The sequence below is a fragment of the Manis javanica genome, chromosome 2 (genome assembly GCF_040802235.1).
Source record: "Manis javanica isolate MJ-LG chromosome 2, MJ_LKY, whole genome shotgun sequence".
In the NCBI taxonomy this organism is placed as follows: Eukaryota; Metazoa; Chordata; class Mammalia; order Pholidota; family Manidae; genus Manis; species Manis javanica.
The window spans coordinates 166238907-166260426 of record NC_133157.1 but is presented as its reverse complement, the minus strand read 5'-3'; positions in this window follow the sequence as shown (position 1 = coordinate 166260426).

Sequence of the window (21520 nt, the reverse complement as noted above, 5' to 3'; positions counted from 1 at the left end):
CTATCCTACAATGTTATTCATCATGCCTATGTATTAAGACCAATCCATAGAATGCATAATTTTATCTCTTTGTTCATGGTCATCTCCTCAGACTCATGAGTGGTGCCTGGAGTATAGTAGAGAATAAAAAAGTATTTTGTTGAATAAATAAATGATTGAATGAATTGAAAGAAACTGAAGATGATACAAATCACATTGAAGATGTAATTGATATTTATATTATTGCTTCCACTGGAGGATACATTCAGAATTCTCACCTGGGATATCTATAACTTATCTCTCCTTCCTCCTTTCCTGAGTACAGTGGAGACCCTTCTTCAGGCCACTATTTTCCAGAGTTTGGGAAGAGGTTTCCAGGAAGCCTGGAAGAAGGGCTGAGAAGGGGACCCCAGGGGTTTGGGATAGCTGCTCTGGGAGAGGATCTTGGAGAGGTGCAGAGGGTGGTGGTGGAATTTGAGAGCAGACTAGTGTAGAAGAAGGGAAGAAATGCAATCTTCTTTGATGGTGAGGTGGAAAGAAGAACTTCTGCAGTCTGGTTGGGGTGGCCCCCAGCACAGAATTGTATGTAAATCAGGATGTAGTGTGTGTGTGTGTGTGTGTGTGTGTGTGTGTGTGTGTGTGTGTGTGTGTGTAATGAGAAAAGATGATTTTTATTCTAGATTCACAATAGAAATCAGTCTCATCATCTTTTAGCCATAGAACAAAAATGTGCATTCAAACTTTACATCCCAAACCATTCAGAAGAAAAAATCCTCAAAAGAGACAGGAAATTCAGCTACACTATACTAACAGGATTTGTGAGCTAGGTATTTGCATTTAACATAAAACTGAGCAAAATGTAGTCTTGTGAGGCAAATTATGTCCAAAGAAACAGAATACCTGCATGGGCATGCTTGTAGGTGGGCTCACATTTCTTTTTTTTTTTAGATAATTATTTTTTATTGAAGGGTAGTTCACATACAGTATTACATTAGTTTCAGGTGTACAACACAGTGATTGAACATTTATATACATGATAATTCTAGGTACCAGCTATCACCACACCAAGTTGTCACAATATTTTGACTGTATTCCTTATGCTATACATTACATCCCGGTTACTTACTTATTTTACAATTGGAAGTGTGTACTTTATTTATTTATTTATTTATTTATTTATTATTATTATTATTTTTTTGTGAGGGCATCTTTCCTATTTTTTTTTGATCAAATGGTTGTTAACAACAATAAAATTCTGTATAGGGGACTCAATGCTCAATGTATAATCATTAATCCACCCCAAGCCTAATTTTCGTCAGTCTCCAATCTTCTGAAGCATAACAAACAAGTTCTTACATGGAGAACAAATTCTTACATAGTGAACAAGTTACATGGTGAACACTGCAAGGGCAGTCATCACAGAAACTTTCGGTTTTGATCATGCATTATGAACTATAAACAGTCAGTTCAAATATGAATATTCGTTTGATTTTTATACTTGATTTATATGTGGATATCACATTTCTCTCTTTATTATTATTATTTTTAATAAAATGCTGAAGTGGTAGATAGATGCAAGATAAAGGTAGAAAACATAGTTTAGTGTTGTAAGAGAGCAAATGTAGATGATCAGGTGTGTGCCTGTAGACTATGTGTTAATCCAAGCTACACAAGGGCAATAAAACATCCACGGATGCAGCAGATTTCTCTCAGAACAGGGGGGTGGGTTCTAAGCCTCACCTCTGTTGATCCCAATTCCTCACCTGATGGCCCCCCTGCGACTGTGCCTGTCTTAGGTTGTTCCTCCCTTGAGGAATCTTACCCGTCTCTGGCTAACCAGTCATCTTCCTCATCTTCCGGGGCCGTACAGGGAAATATAAAGTTGGTAAGTGAGAGAGAAGCCTTATTGTTTGAAAAGGTTAGTTTTTTTACTTCTTTGCATATTTATGCCCTGTGTCTTCTATGCCCAGCATTTGTCTTGAGGTATCTTTACCACTTGGAAGAATTGTGATACATGGTAAATTCGATATGAGGCACAAATTCTATTTATGGGTTGTAATTAGGAAGGAAGAAGAAAAGCTATAGAGGTAGCAGATGGCAGAAAACATGGGAAGATTGATTATTTCTTTGACATATCTTCTTGTAGAGTAACTTAAGCATGTATAGGTTTTAAACTACTAATTAAATTGCGCACACACATTAACATAATAGGAATACAGTTACATAACCAAAGCATACCTATAATTACCAGCCATCTCCAGTGAAACCAAGAAAACCAGTTAGGCACCTTAGGCATTTGTGAAAACTTATCTATGATATGGTGGATATTGTCCAACTGAACGTGAACAGTCTGAGAGAAATCAGAAAAATTAAAACAACCCATTCCTGTGGACTGTTCACATCCCATATGTTCTTTTAACAGTAAATAGTCTGTAGTTGTAAGATTTTGGAGCACTACAATTTGCACTTCTCCTAATTCTTGGTTGAGTTCCAACAGTGTAGATCCAGTCAAATTTGTTGTTTTACTGTATGCACAGGCCGGCTTAGATATCTCCTTCTTCATTCCCATGGCAAGTCCAGGAACCGGTGGGATGAGTGCATCTACACCTGTAGCAGTGCGTGGATCTTTGTTGGGGTTTTTTGATGATCATCTTCTGGCACGAGTCTTCCAGAGAGTGCTGATGTTGGAAGTTCTTCTTCATATCGTATCTTAGTTCATTTTCGGCGTAGCCAAATTAGGCTTTGATACTCTGTATAAGCACAAACAAACCCTTTGCCTACACTTTTATATGCCCTTTATACCATTGTGTAGATCTCATTAGAGGTCACCACACAGGAACTGCTTTTTTTTTTGTTATCATTAATCTACACTTACATGATGAATATTATGTTTACTAGGCTCTCCCCTATACCAGGTCCCCCCTATAAACCCCTTTACAGTCACTGTCCATCAGCATAGCAAAGTCTTGTAGAGTCACTACTTATCTTCTCTGTGTTGTACAGCCCTCCCCTTTCTCCCACCCCCCATACATGCTAATCTTAATACTCCCCTTTTTCTTCCCCCCCTTATCCCTCCCTACCCACCCATCCTCCCCAGTTCCTTTCCCTTTGGTACCTGTTAGTCCATTCTTGAGTTCTGTGATTCTGCTGCTGTTTTGTTCCTTCAGTTTTTCCTTTGTTCTTATACTCCACAGATGAGTGAAATCATTTGGTATTTCTCTTTCTCTGCTTGGCTTATTTCACTGAGCATAATACCCTCCAGCTCCATCCATGTTGCTGCAAATGGTAGGATTTGCCCTTTTCTTATGGCTGAGTAGTATTCCATTGTGTATATGTACCACATCTTCTTTATCCATTCATCTATCGATGGACATTTAGGTTGCTTTCAATTCTTGGCTATTGCAAATAGTGCAGCGATAAACATAGGGGTGCATCTGTCTTTCTCAAACTTGATTGATCCATTCTTAGGGTAAATTCTTAGGAGTGGAATTCCTGGGTCAAATGGTAAGTCTGTTTTGAGCATTTTGATGTACCTCCATACTGCTTTCCACAATGGTTGAACTAATTTACATTCCCACCAGCAGTGTAGGAGGGTTCCCCTTTCTCCACAGCCTCGCCAACATTTGTTGTTGTTTGTGTTTTGGATGGCAGCCATCCTTACTGGTGTGAGGTGATACCTCATTGTAGTTTTAATTTGCATTTCTCTGATAATTAGCGATGTGGAGCATCTTTTCATGTGTCTGTTGGCCATCTGTATTTCTTTTTTAGAGAACTGTCTGTTCAGTTCCTCTGCCCATTTTTTAATTGGGTTACTTGTTTTTTGTTTGTTGAGGCATGTGAGCTCTTTATATATTCTGGATGTCAAGCCTTTATCGGATCTGTCATTTTCAAATATATTCTCCCATACTGTAGGGTTCCTTTTTGTTCTATTGATGGTGTCTTTTGCTGTACAGAAGCTTTTCAGCTTAATATAGTCCCACTTGTTCATTTTTGCTGTTGTTTTCCTTGCCCAGGGAGATATGTTCAATAAGAGGTCACTCATGTTTATGTCTAAGAGGTTTTTGCCTCTGTTTTTTTCCAAGAGTTTAATGGTTTTATGACTTACATTCAGGTCTTTGATCCATTTTGAGTTTACTTTTGTATATGGGGTTAGGCAATGGTCCAGTTTCATTCTCCTACATGTAGCTGTCCAGTTTTGCCAGCACCATCTGTTGAAGAGTCTTTCATTTCGCCATTGTATGTCCATGGCTCTTTTATCAAATATTAATTGACCATATATGTCTGGGTTAATGTCTGGATTCTCTAGTCTGTTCCATTGGTCTGTGGCTCTGTTCTTGTGCCAGTACCAAATTGTCTTGATTACTATGGTTTTATAGTAGAGCTTGAAGTTGGGGAGTGAGATCCCCCCTACTTTATTCTTCTTTCTCAGGATTGCTTTGGCTATTCAGGGTCTTTGGTGTTTCCATATGAATTTTTGAATTATTTGTTCCAGTTCATTGAAGAATGTTGCTGGTAGTTTCACAGGGATTGCATCAAATCTGTATATTGCTTTGGGCAGGATGGCTATTTTGACGATATTAATTCCTCCTAGCCACGAGCATGGGATGAGTTTCCATCTGTTAGTCTCCCCTTTAATTTCTCTTAAGAGTGACTTGTAGTTTTCAGAGTATAAGTCTTTCACTTCTTTGGTTAGGTTTATTCCTAGGTATTTTATTTTTTTTGCTGCAGTTGTGAATGGAGTTGTTTTCCTGATTTCTCTTTATGTTGGTTCATTGTTAGTGTACTGGAAAGCCACAGATTTCTGTGTGTTGATTTTGTATCCTGCAAGTTTGCTATATTCCGATAACAGTTCTAGTAGTTTTGGGGTGGAGTCTTTAGGTTTTTTTATGTATAGTATCATGTCATCTGTAAATAGTGACAGTTTAACTTCTTCTTTACCAATCTGGATTCCTTGTATTTCTTTGTTTTGTCTAATTGCTGTGGCTAGGACCTCCAGTACTATGTTAAATAACAGTGGGGAGAGTGGGCATCCCTGTCTAGTTCCTGATCTCAGAGGAAAAGCTTTCAGCTTCTCGCTGTTAAGTATGATGTTGGCTGTGGGTTTATCGTATATGGCCTTTATTATGTTGAGGTACTTGCCCTCTATTCCCATTTTGCTGAGAGTTTTTATCATGAATGGATGTTGAACTTTGTCAAATGCTTTTTCAGCATCTATGGAGATGATCATGTGATTTTTGTCTTTCTTTTTGTTGATGTGGTGGATGATGTTGATGGACTTTCAAATGTTGTACCATCCTTGCATCCCTGGGATGAATCCCACTTGGTCATGGTGTACGATCCTTTTGATGTATTTTTGAATTCGGTTTGCTAATATTTTGTTGAGTATTTTTGCATCTACATTCATCAGGGATATTGGTCTGTAGTTTTCTTTTTTGGTGGGGTCTTTGCCTGGTTTTGGTATTAGGGTGATGTTGGCTTCATAGAATGAGTTTGGGAGTATCCCCTCCTCTTCTATTTTTTGGAAAACTTTAAGGAGAATGGGTATTATGTCTTCCCTGTATGTCTGATAAAATTGTGAGGTGAATCCATCTGGCCCGGGGGTTTTGTTCTTTGGTAGCTTTTTGATTACCGCTTCAATTTTGTTGCTGGTAATTGGTCTGTTTAGATTTTCTGTTTCTTTCTGGGTCAGTCTGGAAAGGTTGTATTTTTCTAGGAAGTTGTCCATTTCTCCTAGGTTTCCATGCTTGTTAGCATATAGATTTTCATAGTACTCACTAATAATTCTTTGTATTTCTGTGGGGTCCGTCGTGATTTTTCCTTTCTCTTTTCTGATACTGTTGATTTGTGTTGACTCTCTTTTCCTCTTAATAAGTCTGACTAGAGGCTTATCTATTTTGTTTATTTTCTCAAAGAACCACCTCTTGGTTTCATTGATTTTTGCTATTGTTTTATTCTTCTCAATTTTATTATTTCTTCTCTAATCTTTATTATGTCCTTCCTTCTGCTGACCTTAGGCCTCATTTGTTCTTCTTTTTCCAATTTTGATAACTGTGATGTTAGACCATTTATTTGGGATTGTTCTTCCTTTTTTAAATATGCCTGGATTGCTATATACTTTCCTCTTAAGACAGCTTTTGCTGTGTCCCACAGTAGTTGTGGCTTAGTGTTGTTGTTGTCATTTGTTTCCATATATTGCTTGATCTCCATTTTGATTTGGTCATTGATCCATTGATTATTTCGGAGTGTGTTGTTAAGCTTCCATGTGTTTGTGAGCCTTTTTGCTTTCTTTGTACTATTTATTTCTAGTTTTATGCCTTTGTGTTCTGAAAAGTTGGTTGGTAGGATTTCAATCTTTTGGTATTTACTGAGGCTCTTTTTGTGGCCTAGTATGTGGTCTATTCTGGAGAATGTTCCATGTGCACTTGAGAAGAATGTGTATCCTGTTGCTTTTGGATGTAGAGTTCTGTAGATTTCTATTAGGTCCATCTCTTCTAGTGTGTTGTTCAGTGTCTCTGTGTCCTTACTTATTTTCTGCCCAGTGGATCTATCCTTTGGGGTGAGTGGTGTGTTGAAGTCTCCTAAAGTGAATGCATTGCAGTCTATTTCCCCCTTTAGTTCTGTTAGTATTTGTTTCAGATATGCTGGTGCTCCTGTGTTGGTTGCATATATATTTAGAATGGTTATGTCCTCTTGTTGGACTGAGCCCTTTATCATTATGTAGTATCCTTCTTTATCTCTTGTTACTTTCTTTGTTTTGAAGTCTATCTTGTCTGATATTAGTACTGCAACCCCTGCTTTCTTCTCACTGTTGTTTGCCTGAAATATGTTTTTCCATCCCTTGACTTTTAGTCTGTGCATGTCTTTGGGTTTGAGGTGAGTTTCTTGTAAGCAGCATATAAATCGGTCTTGCTTTTTTATCCATTCTATTACTCTGTGTCTTTTGATTGGTGCATTAAGTCCATTTACATTTAGGGTGACTGTTGAAAGATATATACCTATTGCCATTGCAGGCTTTAAATTTGTGGTTACCAAAGGTTCAAGGTTAGCCTCTTTAGTATCTTACTGCCTAACTTAGCTCGCTTATTGAGCTGTTATATACACTGTCTGGAGATTCTTTTCTTCTCTCCCTTCTTATTCCTCCTCCTCCATTCTTCATATGTTGGGTGTTTTGTTCTGTGCTCTTTTTAGGAGTGCTCCCATCTAGAGCAGTCCCTGTAAGATGCCCTGTAGAGATGGTTTGTGGGAAGCAAATTCCCTCAGATTTTGCTTATCTCAGAATTGTTTAATCCCGCCATTATATTTAAGTGATAGTCGTGCTGGATACAGTGTCCTTGGTTCAAGGCCCTTCTGTTTCATTGCATTAAATATATCATGCCATTCTCCTCTGTCCTGTAGGGTTTCTGTTGAGAAGTCTGATGTTAGCCTGATGCGTTTTCCTTTATAGGTGACCTTTTTCTCTCTAGCTGCCTTTAAAACTCTTTCCTTGTCCTTGATCCTTGCCATTTTAATTATTATGTGTCTTGGTGTTGTCTTCCTTGGATCCTTTCTGTTAGGGGTTCTGTGTATTTCTGTTGTCTGTTCGATTATTTCTTCCCCCAGTTTGTAGAAGTTTTCAGCAATTATTTCTTCAAAGAGACTTTCTATCCCTTTTCCTCTCTCTTCTTCTTCTGGTACCCCTATAATATGGATATTGTTCCTTTTGGATTGGTCACATAGTTCTCTTAGTATTGTTTCATTCCTGGAGTTCCTTTTATGTCTCTCTATGTCAGCTTCTATACTTTCCTGTTCTCTGGTTTCTATTCTTTCAATGGCCTCTTGCATCTTATCCATTCTGCTTATAAATCCTTCCAGGGTTTGTTTCACTTCTGTGATCTCCTTCCTGACATCTGTGATCTCCCTCCAGACTTCATCCCATTGCTCTTGCATTTTTCTCTGCATCTCATCCCATTGCTCTTGCATTTTTCTCTGCATCTCCATCAGCATGTTCATGCTTTTTATTTTGAATTCTTTTTCAGGGAGACTGGTTTGGTCTGTCTCCTTCTCCGGTGTTGTCTCTGTGCTCTTTGTCTGCCTGTAGTTTTGCCTTTTCATGGTGATAGAGAGAGTTTGCAGAGCTGGTATGAGTGACAGTTGGAAGAGCTTTCCTTCTTGTTGGTTTGTGTCCTTCCTCTCCTGGGAGAATAGCGACCTCTAGTGGCTTGTGCTGGGCAGCTTTGCACAGACAGGGCTTCTGCTTCCTGCCCAATTGCCATGGAGTTTATCTCCCCTTTTCTGTGGGCGTGGCCTGGCTTGGGCTGCTCCTCCAAAATGGTGGAGCCCCGTTGGAGGGGGAGTGGCTGGGAGGCTATCTATCTCCATAAGGGGCCTCTGTGCTCCCTGCTGCCCAGGGGGTTAGAGTGCCCAGAGATCCCGGGATTCCCTACCTCTGGACTAAGTGTCCTGCCCTGCCCCTTTAAGTCTTCCAAAAAGCACTCCCGAAACCAAAACAACAACAGCAACAACAAAAGAAAAATAAATAAATAAATAAATAATTAAAAAAAAACGCACAATTTTCTTTGTCCTCAGGTGCCTGTCTCAGGCACCCGCTCAGCGGTCTTGCTGCCCTGTTTCCCTAGTATTAGGGTCCCTGTCCTTTTAAGACTTCCAAAAAGCACTCGTCAAAAAAAAAAAAAGGCCACTCCCATTTCCTTGTTCTCCGGTGTCAGCCTCAGGCACCCGCTCACCAGTCTTGCTGCCCTGTTTCCCTAGTATCCAGGACCCCACACATGCACTGTGTCTGCGCTCTGGTCCGGATGGCTGGGGCTGGGTGTTTAGCAGTCCTGGGCTCCTTCTCCCTCCTGCTCAGATCTCTCTCTTCCCACTCGGAGCTGGGGGGAGGGGCGCTCGGGAGCCGCGGGGCTGGGGTTTGTATCTTACCCCCTTCATGAGGTGCTGGGTTCTCGCAGGTGTGGATGTGGTCTGGATGTTGTCCTGTGTCCTCTGGTCTCTATTTTAGGAAGAGTTGTCTTTGTTATATTTTCATAGATAAATGTGGTTTTGGGAGGAGATTTCTGCTGCTCTACTCACGCCGCCATCTTGGCTCCGCCCCTCACATTTCTTTTTGAATTATTAGTATTGACAACAAAAAATAATAGCATCTCTGTAAGAAGTGGAAGACATTTCATGTTTTTCCCAGTTCACATATACTTCCCTAAAGACCTGACCTCTTTAACATTTGTATTAATACTCCCTGCTGTTGCATCAACAGTATCCATTACTGCAGTCTTTGCTAGAATCCTTTCTTTTGGCCAATACCCAAATCATTTCTGAGTAGAATGCTGGTAGATAAAGAAAACTCTTTAATCCTTTCAGTCTACCAAGATACAATTTTGTGCATTACAGTAGCACTGCTTACAGAAAAATGTTCCAGAAAGCTTTTAGAAGAGTACACAGGTCTAAATCTCAAAATACTAGAGGGTACCCAATAGCTGTCAAAGTAGAATCATTCCTGCCTAGAGCATTATTAGGACAGCCACAATCTAAATTTACTCTCTTGGTTTCTTCTAAAGTAAATAACTTAGAGCTTGGATTGTTGGAGTTTCTCTCCAGTTTTCTTAGCCACCCATTACTCTGGAATATATTTCTGTTGTAACTAGTAATCATTTTTGCCACTTGTCAAAACCCACCCAAAGTGATTTAAGCAAAAATGAGGGTATGTTGAAAATAAACAGTGACTCAATGAGAGAAGTGACTTCAGACCTCACAGACCTAAACCGGAAATAGAAAGTAATTCTGATTCACTGTGGCCTTACGCTCTTGGTCTCCCAGACTCTGAGTCCACATGGTATCTCTGCTCTCTTTCACTCAACTCCTTAATTTTTTTCTCTTAATAGGTGGACTTGCTTGTGCACATACTGAAATATGGCCTTCCCAGTTCCCTAATTATGCTAACAGAGACAGTGTGGAACTGCCGAATGCATTCCTGGGAGATGGATTCTGATCAGCTGGCTTGAGTAAGGTTTTCCCTCTGGGCTCAACCATCTGTGGCCAAGGAGGAGGCAGGCCAACAGCTGCAGCAGGGGTCCATTACTCAAGGCTGCAGGGGACAATTTGCAGAGGAGAAGGGAAAGAAGGAGAAAAACATTAACAACAACAAGGGCAAAAAACATTTATATGGCCTTTACTCTAAGCTGTGTGCTGGCCTATTTCTCTGCATGTATCAACTCTTGCAGTAGGAAGGCATTGGTTGGCTTATGTTTCAAAAGGTGTCTACTGCAATTTACTATTTCTCAGAGTCTATATGGACATTTTAGAGATTGCTCCCTATGTACACTCAAATAACATTCTAATGTAACTTGTTTGTGACTTTTCTTTAAGGAAAACAATTTTTTCATAGATGAATATATCTTGGGTAGCCTATGATTTTACCTTGATTCTCCCTCCAATTCTTTAAAATTTGTCTTGATATTCTTAATCATTTTATTTGACTCACTCTAGCCATAAATATTCCTAGAGATTGTGGGCTCCCTTTTGCTGAGCCTCATGTACTTATAGGACAGAATGATATAGAAAGAATAAAATCTTTGGGGTCAGACAGAAAAAGGTTTAAATCCTAGCTCTGTCTCTCCAACCTTAGGATCTTGGTAAAGTCTTTTCACATCTTTAAATCTTGGTTTCCTCAAGTTAAAATGCAGAGATAGGTATGCTGCTACACATTGGATTATAAGTAATGTTTATAAAGGGACCAGCACACAGGAAGTCTTCAGCAAACCTCATATTGTAATATTACTCATTGTGTGTGTATATATATATATATATATATATATGTGTGTGTGTGTGTTTACATTAATATATATATTTATTTATGTGGGTGTGGCATATTGGCATATTGGCATCCTTTAAAGAAACAGTTTTTGATATTTTTATGTTGAGATGTATTAACACTGATAACTCACCTGACTTTCATTGTTTGTGTGGATGGAGAAGGAAATAGAGAGAAAGCAGAAGAGGTGGTGGGGTGGATAATTGATCAGGAATTGTTATGAATATTGGTAATTAGAATAAAAATGCACATTGCATTTTGTGTATTAATGTGTCAGTATGTGTGTGGCCCAGGGAGAGAAAGAGAAAGAGAGAATAATGGTTTTTTACAAAATCATTCCTCAGAATTACAAAACTGATGTTTATGGTCTCTCATTATGTGAGGTTGTCTATATCTGGTTTTTAATAGAAATTTAGCAATCTTGTTCTTCCAAATAGCTATACTTTAAAGCATGAAAAATGAAAGTATTTATAGGTTTATTTTCTCTGAAGCTCATGGCAAAGTCTTTTGCAGTGTTATTTACTCCTAAATCTCCTGTTAGAGACTGCCTCCATAGCTTCATATTTCCAGAGTCCTGTATTATTCTCATCTATTGCCTTTGTATGTACAAAAGTTTCTTCATTGTGAGCTGTACATTTTCATCTATTTTTTTTCTATTGGCCAATTTCATTTTTAAAAACTGCCTTTTTTCTTTAAAAATGCTGAATTATTTACCCAATTATATAACCCATCACATCTGTTAGCAAAGTGGGAGTTTAATAGATCTCAAATTTGATTTCTGAAATTAGGAAACTCTGAAAAAGAAAATAATGAAATTATGCCTAATTTATCATGACAACAGTGAAATTAAATGGAAAAGTCTTTGTGGTGATTGGCATGTGCAAATCACATTGTGTGCCTGTGTCTTAGTGCATGTTTATACAGTGAGAAGCAGGATGTCCATCTGGTTAGAGTCTGGCCTCTTGAGCTACACTGTCCCAGTTCAGGTCCAGGCAATGTCACTTATTATTGGTATAACCTGGAGCAACCTTCTTAAACACTTTGTGTGTAGTTTACTCATCTGCAAAATTGGGATAGTAGTACCTATCTCAAGAGGTGTTATTTCAGAGTATAAATAGGATAATTCAGAGTAAAATTCAGAGAGCAGTAGGACCTGGCATGTCATAATAACTTGGCAGATATTTAATTATTATCATTTAACAGCTACCTTCTCTTCTCTACCCTCCCAATGTAAAATAGAAAGGAATGAAATGGGTGGTTGTTTCCCCCATGATATTCCACTGCCCCTGTATGCATGCTGTTTGATTCTTCACCAGCTCTGGATGAGGGGTGTGGGCAGCTCTGTGCTCCTCTGGCCCCCTTCTGGGAGAAGAGGCCTTGGTAGTGAAGATTCAGGAAGACTAGATAGATGAGGAAGAAAATCAAGAGTTTCAGCCTACCTTGGGGGTCTATTTTGATATTAAAATCTCCAACTTAGGAAAGAGAACCATCTGAGCATTCTTGGAAAGGACCCAGTATTTTCACGATCAATTTTGTCCAGAGATAACTTCACCTTCCTTCCTTAGCTACTCTAAGGAGAACAGCAATTTATCTCACTGCCATGCTCTTTTTATATTTTTGTATGGGTAGCTTCTTGTACTGATTTGCATTTTTACTCATATCTACAGGTCTGGATTTCTTTGGAATTCTTTTATGGTAGTAAGGAGGTCTACATATGAAAAAATGTTAATAAGCCTAGCAAGAAGATTGCAAAGGACTATGCTATAGTCTGAATGTGTCCCCCCAAATTCCTATGTTGAATTCTAATACTATGGAAGGTGATTATGTTATGAAGACTTTATGAACAGAATCAGTGCTTTTATAAAAAGGCTCCAGAGAGATCCCTCACCCTTCTGCCATTAGAGGATTCAGGGAGAAGGTACTGTGTATGAATAGGAAGAGAGTTTTCACCAGAATGCAACCATGCAGGTGTCTGCATCTCAGACTTCCAACTTCCAGAACTGTGAGAAATAAATTTCTGTTGTTTATAAGCCACCTTATCTGTGGTATTCAAACAGACTAACATGGGCTATAAATTGTCCTTACTCTAATCATGTCATTAAAAGTGATAGCTGTCATTTGGAAGTCAGTTTTTCTTTTTTGAATAAACCTTCCATAAAAATATTTTTAAAAATTCACAATATAACATAATTTCCTTATAGGACAGAAACAAATGAAACAGATAATGGTTTTCGAGCACAGCACATTTCAGAAAAGAAAATGAACTCAAGGTCAGGAGATCTAGGCTATAGGCAATGTCCAAATACATAAATATGGGAATGTCACTGCCACTGGGCATCATAACTCCATTCTGTTTTGAAGGTAAAATAAATGGAAATATATGAAAGAACTTTGTAAGTTATTGGTTAAATCATCAGAAGCTATGCAGATTATTTGAGTTCTGAATATTTACCATAGGCTCACAGAAAAGTCACTTAAACTTTTTATACATATCTTAAGTGGAAATATTTACAAAGCTAATTGTAACACTTGACAATTTTGGCAATGCATAGGTCCAATTTTAGATGTGAATGAGTTTATAGATTATAATTAGTTTCTTGAGAAGAAATGTCTGTAAAGAAATTTGGGTAATCAATACCTGAAACATCTGGTTTTAAAATCTTATTCCTGGAAGATATTACATCTCTTTGCAAAAGACAATTGTTCTAATTTGCTTGATCAAGAAATACAATTTGTGCCTATCACCATTGGAGATCATAGTTATAGGCATACACACAGCATCACTGAAGGAAAATGACTCCCTTGTTATACCTGAAAAACAAATGAGAATAAGGCAAAAGTAAAGAAATGCCGCTGCCTTCTGCAGTGTAAAATGGGATTAACCATAGAATTAGAGGGGACTGATCAGGGACATTTGGAGAGACTGGCACCCAGAGAACTGAATAGGTCACGGGGGCTCCCTGCAATCCAAGACAATGTACATCTGGGTGTGCACATTCGTCAGGATTGCTCCACCTTTTCAAGCAAGTTCACCATTTAGAGCAAAGACTGGGAGTCAAGCTTCCAGGAAAGAAGGCAGCAGTCGCTCACAGGTGGCATTACTGGGCAAGAAAACTTGTGAGACACCTGATTCATGCTTAGAAAACAATCTCTTTGGTAGGGAACGGGAAAGCCCTGTGGGAGGCTATCATTTGGGCAACTTCCGGTTTGAGGCAACTTCTGGTTAGTTTGCAAGGCCTCTCATTATAGCTACACACCTGTTGTGAGCCAACTCAGAGGGAAGCTCAGCCCGGGAAAGTGGGAGGGTGCATCTGATCTGGCCCCCGCCCTTCCCGGCTCTCCTGTTCCCACAGCCCCAGCTAACGCCCTGGAGGATGTAGGCTCACCAGGTACTTTGGCCTCTGGGGTCGTTTCACGTAGACTGCAAGGGCTTCTGGAAATTCTGGGCCTAAAGTCCAACCTTACTTTAAACTGATGGTCAGGCCCTGATTTGTTTCCAGTAGCCAAGCTTTTGCTTACATCCTGTGGGCCCGTCACTGCCTGAGCTCAGTAGCCGAACCCCTGTTGTTGCCTGTCGGTGCCGGTTCTCTTCCACTACTGCAAGCCACCCATCTCAACCCTCCCAGAGACTGGAGTGCAGGCCCTGAATCACAGCCGCTTTGACCACGTACTTGCTTTCTACTGGTCTGCTTGCTGACTGGGAGCTTTCCTGGGCCCTGTGCTGCCCCGTGCTGGGGCCACCTGGATGTCTGCTGCATATGGGCCTGTGAGACCCACATGGGCGGCCCCGTTTCTGTTTTGCTCAGCATTGTGTTTCCAGGCTCCGTATGGTGCCTAGCACCTAGCAAGTGTTCATTAAGGCGTTTGGTTTTCCACTGCTAATGTCTGCTTGGGTCACTTGTGTTGCTCTGACTCATTCATTTTATCTAATTCTGGTCATCTGAGGTCTGACTGTTCCTCTGCCAGTTGATTCCCAATGCTGACATTCACAATTTGGTTGGAGTACCACACTAATTATTATTCATAGGAATACTTAACACTTTTCATCATCAAAATGTCTTCAATTTTAGTTAATTAATCAACCAAGATTTGAATGGAAGTGACTTTAAAATCTGATGTGTGATGATAAATCATTCCAAAGTAGTGTGACAGTTTAAATTGGAAAGAAAAATGTAAAATTACTTTCAGATTAACTAGTGTGAGGAAGTCAACCTGAGTGGTGGGTGTCGGCCCCCACAGTTCCTCAGGTTAGGTTTGTACAACTGGCCAGGGATATGCGGGTTCAGTCTTGAATCCACTAATTACTGCCTGATTATCATGGGCAGGTTTATTAACTTGTCATCTCAATATCCTTGTTGACGAAGTGGGGATATGTTAGTGTCTGTATCAGAAAGCTGTGAAGATTAGTAAAGAAACATATAGAACACCGACTACTGTATTTGGTGCATAGTAGGGGCTGAAATGAATACCTAATAACTATGTAACCCATCAAAGTGCAGGTTGGATCAGAAGTGTGACATTTCCTGAAGTTTTGAAGCAATGGAAGTACACTTTTTGGTGTAGTACAGAGAGTGGGGGATGCCTCAGGGCCAGAGGACCAGGAGCCAGGTTCCTCTTCTAGTTAGATGGGTGAATTGGGGCAAATTACTTCACATAACCAGGTTGTCCAATCCCTGGGAGGCATGATTCCTGTGGTGTGCAATGGGAGTGGAGTGTGATTTCATATCTTGGCATTTCAATTTCCTTATCTATAAAATATGTGTATGAATAATTACTTCTTGGGGGTGTAAGGATTAAGGCAATGTTTATAAAGCTTAGTGCCTAGCATATGGTTGGCACTTCATAAGTGGTATTGTTATTATCTTGGAAAAATTAAAATGTCTTTGGTCCCTAATAACCTATAGAGTTAGATCTAAAGTCATTTTAGTTAATGAATATTGAAATATATATAACTTGGTTTTGAAATAAAACCATAGTGTTTTGAGTTATGAAGTCGTGGAGAAAATTTCCACTTTATAAAGTTTTCTTTTTTTTTCTTCTCTGAACTTTAGAAGTCTGCTCCAGGCAAACCTCTCATTCTATGACATATAGATTAGCTATTGTTATTCTATTTTGGATCTTTCGAATGCAAAACTCCTTTCTTGGTAAAATTTCATTAACCTTAAACTTGATTTCTTCTCTTTATATCTGTATTCCTCACACCATTACCACCTTCCATACTTTAATTTTTTTATTATTTATTTATTAAGATATCATTTATATAGACTCTTATGAAGGTTTCACATGAAAAACATTATGGTTACTACATTCATCCATATTATCAAGTCACCCCCATACCCCAGTGCAGTCACTGTTCATTAACATAGTAAGATGCCATAGAGTCAGTACTTGTCTTCTCTGTGCTACACTGTCTTCCCCGTGAGCCCCCCACACCATGTGTACTAATCATAATACCCCTCAATCCCTTTCTCCCTCTCCCCCCATCCACCCTCCTACACCCCTCCCCTTTGGCAACTGCTAGTCCCCTCTTGGAGTCTGTGAGTCTGCTGCTGTTTTGCTTCGTTGTTATACTCCACAAATGAGGGAAATCATTTGGTCCTTGCCCTTCTCTGTCTGGCTTATTTCATTGAGCATAATACCCTCTAGCTCCATCCATGTTGTTACAAATGGTAGGATTTGTTTTCTTCTTACGGCTGAATAATATTCGATTGTGTATATGTACCACATCTTCTTTATCCATTCATCTACTGATGGACACTTAGTTTGCTTCCATATCTTGGCTATTGTAAGTAGTGCTAAACATAGGGGTGCATATGTCTTTTTGAATCTGGGGTCTTGTTTTCTTTGGGTAAATTCCTAGGAGTGGAATTCCTGGGTCAAATGGTATTTCTATTTTTAGTTTTTTGAGGAACCCCCATATTGCTTTCCACAATGGTTGAACTAATTTACATTCTCACCATCAGTGTCTGAAAACTACATGATACTCATGAGAGAAATTAAAGAAGACACCAATAAATGGAAATACATTCTGTGCTCATGGATAGGAAAAATTAATATTGGCAAAATGGCCATCCTGCCTAAAGCAATCTATATATTCAATGCAATCCCTATCAAAATACCAATGGCATTCTTCAACAAGCTAGAATAAATAGTTCTAAAATTCATATGGAACCACAAAAGACCCTGAATAGCCAAAGCAATCCTGAGGAGGAAGAATAAAGCTGGGGGGATTAAGCTCCCCAACTTCAAGCTCTGCTACAAAGCCACAGTAATCAAGATAATTTGGTACTGGCACAAGAACAGACCTATAGATCAATGGAATAGAATAGAGAGCCCAGATTTAAACCCAAGCTTATATGGTCAATTAATATACAATAAAGGAGCAATACTTTAACTTCACTGTCCTTATTGTGTTCATTCTCTGTATCCTCATTGCCAACTTCTCCCTGCTCAGATATACCAGTTTTGAAATGTGCCCCACAGTCAGCCCAGATTCAGGGCAAACCAATGCCATCACAGGGGCAACTGGAAAGCCTTGGAAGGAGCTACATTAAAGATCCAGAGGGGTGTGTGGCCTGGCAGCTGGAGCAGATTATACATGAGGGTCCCAGCACCATGCCACCCCACCTCCCCAAACTCCTCTTCAGTTCTTCCTCCAAGGCCACCGAGTACACTTGTGCAGCCTATTCAGTGGACATGGAGCTGGTTGAGGAGGAAGTGGGGATGAAATCCAACATGTGCACCACCCAGAAAGCTGTGCTCTATGGTATGATACTGTACATACTGGGAGGAAGGGGTGTCTTTATCTGATTCAAAGATAATACCTGGGTCAGCAGAGATTCTGTCTTCTTTTTGGGAATTCCAGGAAATCCACACGAAGTGGAAAGAACAGAGGTCCTTTCACTCCATTATTATGAATGAATTACTATTTTAGGATTCATTTAGTATTTTTTTCTCTTCTGCTCTGTTGCCCATGCTTTTCTCCTTGCTTAGAATGTCTTTTCCTTATCTCTTTCCTTACATTCACCTCTGTAGTCCAATCAAATGCAACCTATAAAGCTTACCTCACACATCATCTTTATGGAAACCTTGTGTCATCTTGTAGCAGATACACCCTAAGGTGACCTCCAAATAATTCTCTCCTCTTAAGTGTAGGCAGAACTTGTGATTTGGTTCTAGCCAACAAAATAGGGCAGAGGTAATAAGATAGCTACTGCTGTCATTACCTTACATTAGATAAGACCCTGTCTTAGCAGACTGAAGATTCTCCTGCTGGATTTGAAGAAATAAGTTGCTGTTAACTTTAAACAGAGCAAAAAACAATTTTATTTAAGTAAAAAAAAAGTTTTTTCAGGAATAGCAAAGGAATTACAATTTGAGACAAGCAAGCCATGGTGAATGACAGGCACGTCTGAAGAGACAAAGAAAAGATCAGTTCTTATTAGGTTTTAGGAGGAAATAGGGTGGATTGTTTTGAACAAAAAAGTTCAGTGGAGAAAAACAACAGTTTGAGGTTGTGGATGTTTCTCATTGGCTGAAAGCTGTGGTCAGTGCACTGTTGCTGGGGCAGGGAGGGGTCTTCTTTCTTTTTCTTAAAACCAGGAGACACTCTGTGAAAGTATCCTTATGAAAATACTTCTTACCTTCCTTCTTTCTGTTGCTTATGTAGGCTGCAATGATTACTATGTGCAGGAGAGCTCCTTCTACAGGGTTTCTCAACCCCATTTTAAATGAGGTTTCCTTTATTTTTCCACTGCTGACTCTGAGAAGGCTTGTGAAAGTAACATGTGTCAGGGAACTTCCAGTGACCTCCCGAAACCGAGAACAACCCTAGGGTACAGTCAGCAAGAACTCAGGGATGTCAGTCGTACAGCTGCAAGGAACTGACTTCTGCCAACAGCCAAATGAGCTTGAAGAACCTCAAGAGCTCCAGATGAGAATACAAGTAATCCAACGTCTGGATATCAGCCTGGTAAGACACTGAGCAGAGGACCCAGATAAGCTGAGCTAGGACTCTGATACTTAGAAACTGGAAGTTAATCAGTAGGTGTTGTTTAAACCTGCTAAAATTGTGGTAATTTGTTTCACAGAAATAGCAAACTAATGTGTGCCTCCTTCATTGGACATAGTATACAAATAAGTGTCTGACTATCCTCATTGTGTATTATAATATTGTTATAACACTTTTATTAGTTTCTTTTTGTTATTGATAGTGAATTTGTTTATTGTGCTTGGTTTAATGATATCAGGTTATGTGTAAATTAGTAGGCTGAGAATCAAGACATACAAGACAACATGTTTTTGTAGAAAATCTCCAGAAGGGAACAAAACCACTTGGCTGGGTGACATCACAAAGTCTTAGTCTTTGTCCAATTCAGAATAGGTGGACAATACTATCAGGTATCTTTTCTTGTTGCCCTTAAGTGCATCATGTGAAATAAGGAATATATGGCATGTGTCCATTTGTAGGAAAGGAGAGAGAAGGTAAGAGGGCATATTTTGGCAGTTGATAGGGTAAACATGTATGGTAAAACAAACACATCTGTACAAGTTAGTAAACCCATTTTTATTCATTTGAAAAATATTCAACCTTGCTATGAAGTTTTAAAAAAAGGAATGTAAGTTTTATTTTTTATAGTAGAATATATAGAATTGTCATATTTTTCCCAAATTAACATCTCATTCTTTCAATTTGAACCAAGTGCACAGATCAAGGTCGTGACATAGCTCATTCTTCATTTCAGTCCTCCTCACAAGGGGCCCCCTGGGCCTACTGTTTCTCCTGTAGCAGAAAAGAGCCCAGGATTGACACCCAGCTTCCCTATCATTGCAGGGCACTTCCCAAGAAACCCACTTGTGTCTTGCCCCATGGGGATCATTGGCAGAATCTGCAGGAGTTGACCACTGAGAATCAGAAAGGGAGAAGGGAGCAGTGCTTCCTTCAACCCATGCTATATGTAGTATCAAAAAGGCAAGAGGTAACAAGTGCAGAGGAAGGAGAAAAGGGAACCTTAGTGCAATGTTAGTGGGAAGGTAAATTGGTGCAGTTACTATTGAAAACAGTATGGAGGTTTCTCAAAGACTTAATAATAGATGATTCGGCAATCCCACTGGAATGTGTATCCTGGAAATAAAATCGCTGTGTTATAGAGATATCCTCATGTTTATTGAAACATCATATACAATAGCAAAGATGTGGGAACAACCTGTGTCCATTGACAGATGAATGGATAAAGAAAAAGTGGTTTTACGTATACAATGAAATACTACTCAGTCATAAAAACAAAGGAAATTCTGCCATTTGCAATAACATGGATGAACCTTGAGGGCATGATGCTAAGTGAAGTAAGTCAGACAAAGAAAGACAAGTACTATATGATCTTATCTGTAGAATAAAAAAACCCAAAACTAGACTCATAGAAACAAGAGTAGAATGGTGGTTGCAGTGGGTGGGTGGGTGGGTGGGGGCTGGAAGTGAGAGGTAGGGGAAATGGGTGAAGGTGGTCAAAGTTACAAATTTCCAGTTATCAGATGGATTTGTCTGGGGATGTAATGGACAGCACAGTGACTATAGTTAACAATAGTATATTACATATGTGAAAGTTGCTAAGAGAGGATTTAACAAGTTTTCACTACACACAAAAAATTTGTGACTATGTGAGGTAATGGTTCTGTTAACCAGTATTTTCTTGGTAACCATTTTGCAGTAGATACATATAACAAATCATAACATTGTAGACTTTAAACTTACACAATGTTACATCGCAGTGATATTTCAATAAAGCTGGGAGTAAAGAACACTTTCACAGTAATGTTGAATGACAAAATGGTCTTGTATAAGTGATGTGAGTAGTAAAAAAAGGCCATCCGATTGTGAAGAATGTCCTCCAGACCCCTGACCCTCTTTCCCTTCTGTTCTATGCTACTTTGAACAAAGCTCCATTAAGGTAGTTACTGTATTGTACCACAGTTGCATGCCCATTACCCCAGGAGAGAGGGTTGGGAGGGGTGGGATAATTGGAGGAAGAGCCTGTGCTGCAGCTGACAAGGGGGGTTGGGGGAAAAGCTGGGGCCAGTGGCTGCTACCATCAGGTTCCTTCCAGCAGAAATGAGAGACTCACCGAGTATCAGACCCTCATCTGTCAGAACAACCACCTTTCACAAAGGAAGGCCATGGGTAATCACAGAGAAGGCAACTGAAAGTTCACTGCTACATTCTATGGAAATGAAAAAGAGGGATAGACGAGGATTTAGTCTCCTCACCCACAGTTTGACTAAAAACCCTCCTCCTTTAAGATATTTATTAATGTTTTTGAAGCTTAACCCTTGTGTCTCAAATCTAGAGCAGTGCTCTTGACAAAGACTGTATTCTAATGCAAACTTAAATATTTAAAAAATAACATAATCTTTAGTTTTTTTTAACTCCATGAAAAGGACCCATAGACTCCAAATACTTCAAAATTCCTCTTGTTCTCCCATTGACTGCTCAATTCAAGTAGATGGTGCTGCACCTCATCTCCTGAGAGCCCACTTTCATTTCCCCCACCTTCCCCTTGTTCCATGCATGTCAGAGGTATTTGTTTCTATTCAACTTTTCCTACACCTCTGAGCTCTTTATTATGTAACTTCTTTGTTAAATTGTTGCTGTCTCCTAAGAATATTCTTCTTTTCTAAATTTGTGTTGTCCTTCCTATTTGCTAGTACCTTGTGGCTTGTAAACACCTGAAATGTGGCTAATCC